The sequence below is a fragment of the Physeter macrocephalus genome, chromosome 14 (assembly GCF_002837175.3).
Source record: "Physeter macrocephalus isolate SW-GA chromosome 14, ASM283717v5, whole genome shotgun sequence".
In the NCBI taxonomy this organism is placed as follows: Eukaryota; Metazoa; Chordata; class Mammalia; order Artiodactyla; family Physeteridae; genus Physeter; species Physeter macrocephalus.
This window is the reverse complement of record NC_041227.1, coordinates 81,229,790-81,238,324: the sequence shown is the minus strand read 5'-3', so window position 1 is coordinate 81,238,324 and position 8,535 is coordinate 81,229,790. Positions and strand designations below refer to the sequence as shown.

At 55.6% G+C, this 8,535-nt stretch overlaps 1 long non-coding RNA gene across 1 annotated transcript; it reads right to left on the bottom strand.

The window, feature by feature from the left end:
- Positions 1 to 1,458: 1,458 nt before the first annotated feature.
- On the bottom strand, positions 1,459 to 2,189 carry LOC112065104 (uncharacterized). Its single transcript, XR_003683244.2, has 2 exons — positions 1,833 to 2,189; positions 1,459 to 1,656 (listed from the first exon to the last, which is right to left on the bottom strand). It is a non-coding gene; the product is annotated as an uncharacterized lncRNA (long non-coding RNA).
- Between the last annotated feature and the right edge of the window lie 6,346 nt (positions 2,190 to 8,535).

Sequence of the window (8,535 nt, the reverse complement as noted above, 5' to 3'; positions counted from 1 at the left end):
TGACCCACCTCCTAGAGTAATGAAAATAAAAAAAAAATAATAATAAACAAATGAGACCTAATTAAACTTAAAATCTTTTGCACAGCAAAGGAGACGGTAAACAAGATAAAAAGACAACCCTCAGAATGGGAGAAAGTATTTGCAAATGAAACAATAGACAAAGGATTAATTTCCAAAACATACAAACAGCTCATGGAGCTCAATATCAAAAAAACCAACAACCCAATTAAAAAAATGGGTGGTGTTATTTTTAACATTAAAACACTGGAAACAACTCAACTGTCTAATGATGAGGAAAACATTGAGAAAACTTTTCTGGATCTTCTCAACACATTACACAATCATTTACACTGAGGACCATGAAGAATGTATAACAAATGAACAACATAAAATATAAAATTGCATCCGTAACATGATTCCAACTATGTTTCAAAACCACAATGCACGGCTGGGGGGTGAACAGGTGGAAAGGACTCCAGGCGATTTCTACTTCTCCTTTCTACTTTTGAACTTTTCGATTTTTCTTTAAAAGGCATGTATTACTTTAAAATGTGTTTTAACAGACTGTTTTAAAGGGAAGAAATAAATCCATTCCTTTGTGATAAGGCTACCTCTGTCCACAGGAGCGCCCATCAGAAGCAAAACACTGCTGAGCTCGGGGACACAGAGGTGCTTAAAACAGACCTGGGCCCCAGCTGGGGTCCCGTTCAGTCCCCAGGGCAGGTAGGTCGTGATACAAACACCACGAGGAGGAACCTGAGGTCACCCCAGAGAGAGATCTGGGTGGCCAGGCCAGGGAGGAAGGCAGGAGGCGTGAGGTGGGGGAGAGAAAGCTGGACGGGACCACAAGCGGCTCCTGCCACAGCCTGCTGCTTCCCAGCCCCGAGCCCCCAGGATGAACCAGGAAGGGGGTGAGAGCTGTCATCCACGCAGGAGTGAGCTGGGCGTCTCCCTCCTCAGGAGAGATGGGGCGGGTGTGCCACGTGCTCCCCCCACATGTCTGAGGGGCAGGCCAGGCTCTGCCGAGGCTGAGAGACGCAGATCAAGGGAATCTGACCTCCAACGGCCCCGCCACATTCTCTATCAGGGCTGTTTCCTTTTACCCCAGTGCCAACGGCATCTCTAACCAGTCCCCAGAGTTGAGAACCGCCAGCGACCCCACAAGCTATAGTCACAGCCAACAGTTCCCAAACGCCCGTACCGCCTTCCAGGAGGCCTCCGGAGCCCCTGAGCCACTAGAAGAAGAGAGGATTTCTGTGGCGGGAATGAAGCCACCGTGGCCTCCCTGCCCACCTCCCCTCAAAGAGCCGCAGGAGGCCGTCCTGCGGGCGCCCCGCTCCCTCCTGAGCACGCAGGTAGCCGAGGGGAGGCCCGACGGGGCTTCGGCGCCACACACACACACCCACCTGCACCGGCTGGGGCGAGGGGGGGGTGGGGACCAGGTGCCGGAGCCACTGACCTTCTCCAGCTTCTCGAAGTGCTCCCGGAGGAACCTCATGGGGCGCTCGGGCTTGGAGATGCAAAGCTGCACGATGCAGTCCTTGAGCACCTGCTGGACGCTGTGCTTCTGCACGTAGAGCTCGCAGCCCCTCAGGCTGTCGTCCTCCTCCAGCTGCTGAGCCGATGGCGAGGCCATGGCGACCCGCTGCCCGCTTCCTGCGGAGGAAAACGCGAGTCCTGCCGGCCTCGGAGGGGCAGGACTCCCGCGGCCTGTGAACACGCGTCTTACACGCACCGTAAGGTTTATCTGGTGACCGACGTGACCTGGTGACACGCCAGGCGTTTTATTCTGCTGCTGTCAAAGGCCTCTCACCCTGGGGGGCAAAGCTCACCTCTAAACAGATGCTCGCGGGGATGGAGGGGGATCCGGCAGGTTCCGGGAGCGGCTGAGAAACCTGACGACGGAGAAGCGGGGCCCTGCGTGTGCAGCCCAGGCGGTTATGGGGTCTCACTTGCGTCCATCCCTCCCCCTTTGGAGGAGAGTGTGTGCCTGGAGAGCCCTCCGCGAGCTCCCGGGGAGATGGCGGGGGGACGGAGAGAGCTCTTACAGGCTCCACAGGAAAAGAAAGGGAAACGAAAACAAACGAAGCCCCGCGGACGGGCCTCCTGGGAAGATGAACCCGGCGAACAATGGCAGGGCCGCGCGTTCGGCCCGCGCTCGGCCAGGTCACAGTGACGGCCCGGAACCCGGCCAGCCCGCCAGCGCCGCGCACGCAGCCCGGCGACCCCGGCCCCCCAGCCCCCCGACCACGGCCTCCACCCCGCGACCACCGCTGCGCCTCGGCCCCGGACCGGCCAAAGGGGCGGGGGCTCCCCGTAGGCCAAACTTCCTGGGGCCTCCCTGCCGGCTGGGCTTTCCGGAACAGACCCCTCCCCAGCCCCGCGTACCTGGATGCGCGGCGCCGGAGGCCGGAGGCGGCTGCGCGGGGACGCGCGGGCGCGGGGACGGCGGGCGAGCGGGTCCCGCACTGCAGCGGCGCCGCCCTCCGCCCGCCCCCGCGCCGCGCCGGCCCACCCCCAGCCCCGCCGCCCGGTTCCCGCCGACCGCGCTCCCTCCTCCTCCGTCTCTTCTCCTCCTCTTCCCTTCCCCCCCCCGCCCCTCCCCCGCCCCCACGGCATTCAGGCTGACAGGCCTCACGCTGCACAGACAGACCCATAGATCCATGTGAAGCTGCGCAGCTGGGCCAGGACCACCACTACCGCCCCCCAGGCTCCCTCCTCACACCTCCAACCCCTCCACTGGAGACCCTGCGATTGCCCAGATTGTCTGCCCTGGCTGGTGGCAGCCACCTGCTGCCTTGGGGTGATGGCCTCCCCCACCGTCACACCTGGGGTGTCACATCTACATGTCACAGGGCCTGCATTGGTGGCCAGGCAGGTCTAGGCTACTCCTTTTCTTGGCTAAGGGCACCAGCTTCACCCAGATGCCCCAGGGGGAAATCACAGGGTCACCCTAAATTCCTCCCACAACCCATGGGTTTCCAGGAGGTCAGAGGCCAGCACAGCCCCTAATCCACCAGCCCAGGCCTGCAGGAAAGGGAATCACCCGTATTTTCCTGTTGCCTAAAGTCATGTTTTGCTCCCATTCTGCCAGGGTGGTGGTAGAAACGTCATCTCGGGCAGTTGGGGGTCCCCAGTGCTTTACCTGGAGCGGTCTGAATACCAGGAGATGGGGTAGGGACCTCAGGCCTTTAAAGGGGGAGACCTCTGCTCTCCCACCCATACTGCCCCGTCCACAGAGACACAGTGCAGGGTGGCCGGCTGCCCCGCACGCACCCCAGCAGGGCTGAGGCTGACCCAGCTTCTTCCTGACGGCTTGAAGCGAAAGGAAGAGGATGTGCCCAGGTGGTCAGACTAGGAGCTCCTTCCCGCGTCTTCGTCCCCTGCCCTTGGCGTGCCTCCTGGCCCATCCCCACCTCAGGTACAGTCACACCTGTCCCATCACACTTACTGCAAGAGTCATTTTCGGGAACTGAAGTCCAGTCTCAACTTAATCAAAACTTTATTCCACAACTAATTTAAACCGTTGGCTGTTTCTCAGCTCCGCCTGCCCGGATCGCTCAGACCTCCTGTCCCCCGCTTGCTGCCCCTCCTCCTCCCCCTCCAGCTACTGCTGGCTCCTCAGGGTGGCCTGGTGAAGAGGATGACAAAAAATTAGGGCCAGGTGTCACTTGACGGACTTGGTGGGGGGCATATGCTCCAGGGATGGCTTTTGTTCTCGGGCTCTCCTGGGGTGCTCCAGAGATCTCTGCAGGGACCTTCCCCCTGCAGAGTTCCGAGGGAGGGGGAGACCCTCTCCGAGGATGGCCTTCTAACCCCGAGCCCCTCCTCCACCCACATAGCCTCATCCTGGCAGGGAGCCCCCTGGACCACGTCTTGCAAGACAAGGACCTCTGCAGGTTCAGGGCCTGGCAGTCGGTTGTGTGCACCAAGCGCACCAGAAACTTGGTTCCTCCGCCTCTCTCAGCTGTGGCTGGACGAGCCCCATCCTCACACCACTGCGGTGGCAGCTCCCAGCAGCCTGTCCCCTGCAGATCCTTCCAGGCCACTCAGGTAGCTACTTCAGAGGCCCTGCCATCAGGGGGCTACAAGCAGGCTCTCCCTAAGAACTCTCTCCCCACCTTCCTCAAGGAGTAGTGCGGGGCCAGGTCCCCCACCCGTGGCCCAGCCTGCAGGCAAGCCCCCCCATCTCTCCTGTGCCCCTGCCCCCTGCGTCGCCTGAGTGGAAGGGAAATGCTTCCAACACATCCAGCTCACTCACTGCTTCAAGGAGGGGAGCCAGGGACCCCCGAGCAAGCCTGGCCTCGCCCTGTATCTGGGCCAGGCTGTGTTAACCAGTAAATGTCTGCATTGATGGCACAGCGGTTGTTTGCAGCTAATCCAAGTGGCTCCACCCTGAACGACACGATCCCCCCGGCCCTCTCCCTCCGTGATGGCGGGCGGCGAGCACAGGGTCCGTCAGGGAAACTGATTAGGCCACCGGCGGCCAGTGGCCTTACGTGAGGATGGCAGGCGTCCCCCTCACGGAGCAGGGACAGGAAACCGTGTGGACCAGTGATGTCATACACAGCTAGGTCGATGTCATCACCGCTGGATGGTAACAAGTCCCGGTTTATTGGGTGTCCTGAAAACATGCAATGGTGATCATGTCATCATTCGGAAGTCCCAGCAAGTCGTGCTGGTCTGTGTGTCCCCTCCACCCACAGGGAAGGACCCACCCCAACACAGCCAGCAGAAGGGCTTCACGTGCCCCAGCCCCGAGGTCCTCACCTCAGCCCTGGAACCTGAATCACCAAGTCTTGCAAAGGTCCAACTTCAAAGCCACATTATTTTCCAAGCACCCCTCTCCCCCACCCCAAACTCCTGGCTCTGCCAAGTCCAGTTCACCCAGCAAGACTCAACGGGGTCGTTGCTTCCGCGGGGAACCCTCCCTGTGGCTCCCGCACCTGAGGGCCAGGTTGGGCCCTGGGGTGCCGCCCAGGACTCCCTGCAGCTGCAGCTCTATTCTAAGTGTGCCAGAGGCCATTTGCTGAACTTCTGTTCCCCCCCCATCCCCCGCCACGGTGCCGAGAGCCCCAGGGAGCATGGATGCTGTGTCCTGTTGTTTAGACCCTGCAGGGCAAGGAGACAGATATCTGCTGGGGTGAGGAAAGGAGGGTTCTCACCCGCCCGCCCGGCGCTGACGTGGGCCCTGCCACCTGACCAGCGTGGGGCCGGGCCGGGGGCTTTACCTGGAAGAGCCATCGAATCTCCCCACCCGTCGAGGCGGGTGTGGCTCTCAACCCCAGCTGACAGGGCAGAGCAAGAGGCACGCCGTCAAGTCCCGTGACCACGACCGACCGCTGCCAATTACAGCTCTTCCAGCCACGCCCCTCACGGGGGGCCAGCTAATTCCTCCCCGAGCAGAGCCAACCTGTGGGGACTGTGGGGACGCAGGAGAGGAGCTGGCGTCGGAGAGCAGGGAGCCCAGGTGCATCGAGGCGCTCCCAGCAGAGGACCCAGCCCTCTGGGTGGACCCGGGGCCACCTTCAGGGGACACAGCTGAGCCCTGCCTGGACTCCTGACCCACAGACGCTGAGGTAATCAGGGGGTGTAAGGTCCTGAGTTTATGGTGACTCCCCCAACGTCTGCAGAAAACAAAGCTGGTGACAACTTCAGGCAGCGAGGGCCGCCCGTCCCTAGGGCCCCATCACGCTTTCGTCTGTGCCTGGCGAGTGTCTTCCCCGCATCCGCGTTGTGCTCAGGCATCCTGCCCTGTGTTCCTCCCCGCACCTGCTCAGGACGTCCTTCGATTGACTGCCTCCCCCGCCCCCCCCCGCCGCCCCCGAGCACGGGCTCCGTGAGGAGGAGGAGCTGCTGCGGATGCCGGGACCCCGAGCGCCCCGTGAGAACCGGCCGCAGGGGATAGCGAATGAATGGACCGACAAAGCGCATCTGCTAACATCAGTTTATCATGCTGGTGAAACGATACACTTCACAACGTTTGTAACCAGGACGCTGAACGAGGGGGTCCTGGAACAGACCTGAAGTTGCTTTTTCCTACCTTGGCCGGGTCTTTAAAATCTATTCGGAGAAGGAGTTTCCTTCTCTGCTCCTGCCTATACATTTTGGCTCAAACGTAGAGAATTTCAAAGTTCTACTGTCATGTTAAGATATAAACCCAGGGTCAACTCGGTCATTGTAAGTGTCCAGAGCTATGAAATGATCATAACTCCAGCCTGACTTTAAAGTTAAAGCCTTTCCCTTCCTCTGGTGACGCTGAGGCGGGAGGTGGGCCGGGAAAGGACAGAGAAGTTTTGCTTTTTCCCTCTTACTCCACCATCCACCTGCCCCAGACCTGACCTCAGAACAGCCTCTAGCAACTAGAATTCCCAGCCCAGGCCACTGAGCCAGGTGCCTCATGGACGTGGGATCATACAACGCGTGGCCTCTCGTGGCTGCCTTCTCTCACTGTGCTTAACGTGGTCGAGGTTCATCCACACGGTAGCAGGTGTCAGCTCCGCGTTCCTGTTTAAGGCTGATAGTCATATATATGCCTCATGCATTGTGTATCCACGCGCCCATCGCGGGCGGGTGGGGTGCTTCTGCCTTTCAGCTGCTGTGAATATGCTGCTGCGAACCAGGGTGTCAAACCGAGAGCCCTTGCTTCCCCTTCTTTCACCCATACATCCAGCTGGGGAATTGCCAGATCACTTGCTAATCCTGTTTAATTTTTTCAGGAACCACCACACTGTTTCCACGGTGGCTGCACTATTTCACATTCCCACCAGCGGGGCTCAAGGGTCCTAATTCCTCCACATCCTCCCAAATGTCTGTCAGTTTCTGCTTGTTTTTTATAAGAACCATCCTCACAGGTGAGGTGATGGCCAGACCTTCACAACAGGCACAAGCAGCTGGGCCCTCCTCCGCCACAATCTGACGGCCACGGCAAGTTACAGGCCAGCTGGGGCTCCACTTTACTGGGAGAGGACTGGCCATGTGTGCAGAGCTGGGGAACAGTGGGCTACTTTGGAAACAACTACACTGAACATGTTTTTTGGCTGTGGGATTTTGGCGGACATGCCTTAGAGAACCTCCCTTCTAGTCATAACTTGCTAAGATTTCAAATGACAAATGGGCATCAAATCTCATCAAATGCTTTATCTGCAACTACTGAGATGATCACACCATTTTTCTCCTTTTTTAAAAATGTGGCTGGACTTCCCTGGTGGCGCAGTGGTTAAGAATCCGCCTGCCAATGCAGGGGACACAGGTTCAAGCCCTGGTCTTGGAAGATCCCACATGCCAGAGAGCAACTAAACCCGTGCGCCACAGCTACTGAGCCTGTGCTCTAGAGCCCACGAGCCACAACTACTGAGCCCACGAGCCACAACTACTGAAGCCCGTGCTCCACAACAAGAGAAACCACCACAGTGAGAAGCCCGCGCACCACAACGAAAGGCTGCCCCCGCTCGCCTCAACTAGAGAAGCCTGTGCGCAGCAATAAAGACCCAACTCAGCCAAATATAAATAAATAAATTTATTTTATTTTTAAAAATGTGGTAAATCACATTAATTTTTAATGTTAAAAAATTAACTTGCATTCCTGGAATAAACTCAATCTGGTCTCAATGTATTATCCTTTCTAAAGTGCCTATTTCCAGATTTAATTTGTTAAGATTTTGTTTAGGATTTTTGCATCTGTGTTGAAAAAAGTTGATCTCTAATATTCCTTTCCGTAATTTCCCTCTCACTTTTTGGGATCAAGGTTGTGACACCGGCTCCACAAAATGAGTTGGGAGATGTTCTCTCTTCCTATTTTCAGATTGCAGTTATTTCCTTTAAAAAAAAAAAAAAAAAACTAAGTTGAATTTTATTAAAATTTAAAACTTCTGCTCTGCCAATTACTGTTAAGAAAATGAAAAGCCACCGAGTGAGAGAAAATAGTAAAACATATATCTGATAAGACATATCAAAATATATAAATCTTAAAACTCAACAAATACAATTAAAAATGGACAAAAGATCTGAACGTACATCTCACTAAATAAGATATAAAATGGAAAACAAGAATATGAAAAGATTCACAACATCATATGCCATAAGGAATTGCAAATAAAACAACGAGATGCCACTAGAGACCCATTAGAATAGCTAACATTCAAAAAAAACTGACAATACCAATTGCTGGCAAGGATGTGAAGCAACAGTCACTCTCATTCATTACTGTCTGGGAATGCGAAATGGTACAGGCACTTTAGAAGACAATTTGGCGGTTGGAGTTATTTCCTTATTAAGTGTTCTGAAGTGTTCGCTGGTAAAGCCATCTGTGATTATAGCCTTTATTGTGGGAAGCTTTGAAATGATAAATTCAACTTCTTTAATAGGTAGCAGACTATTCCGTTTCTATTTCTTCTAGTGGAGGTCTTAGTAAGTTGTTTTCCTAGGATTTCCTCTACTTCATATATTTTTTTGGCATAAAGTATTATTACTTTAGTATCTTTTTAATGTTTAGAACCTTTCATGATAAACTCTTTTACCCTCATGTTGGTATTC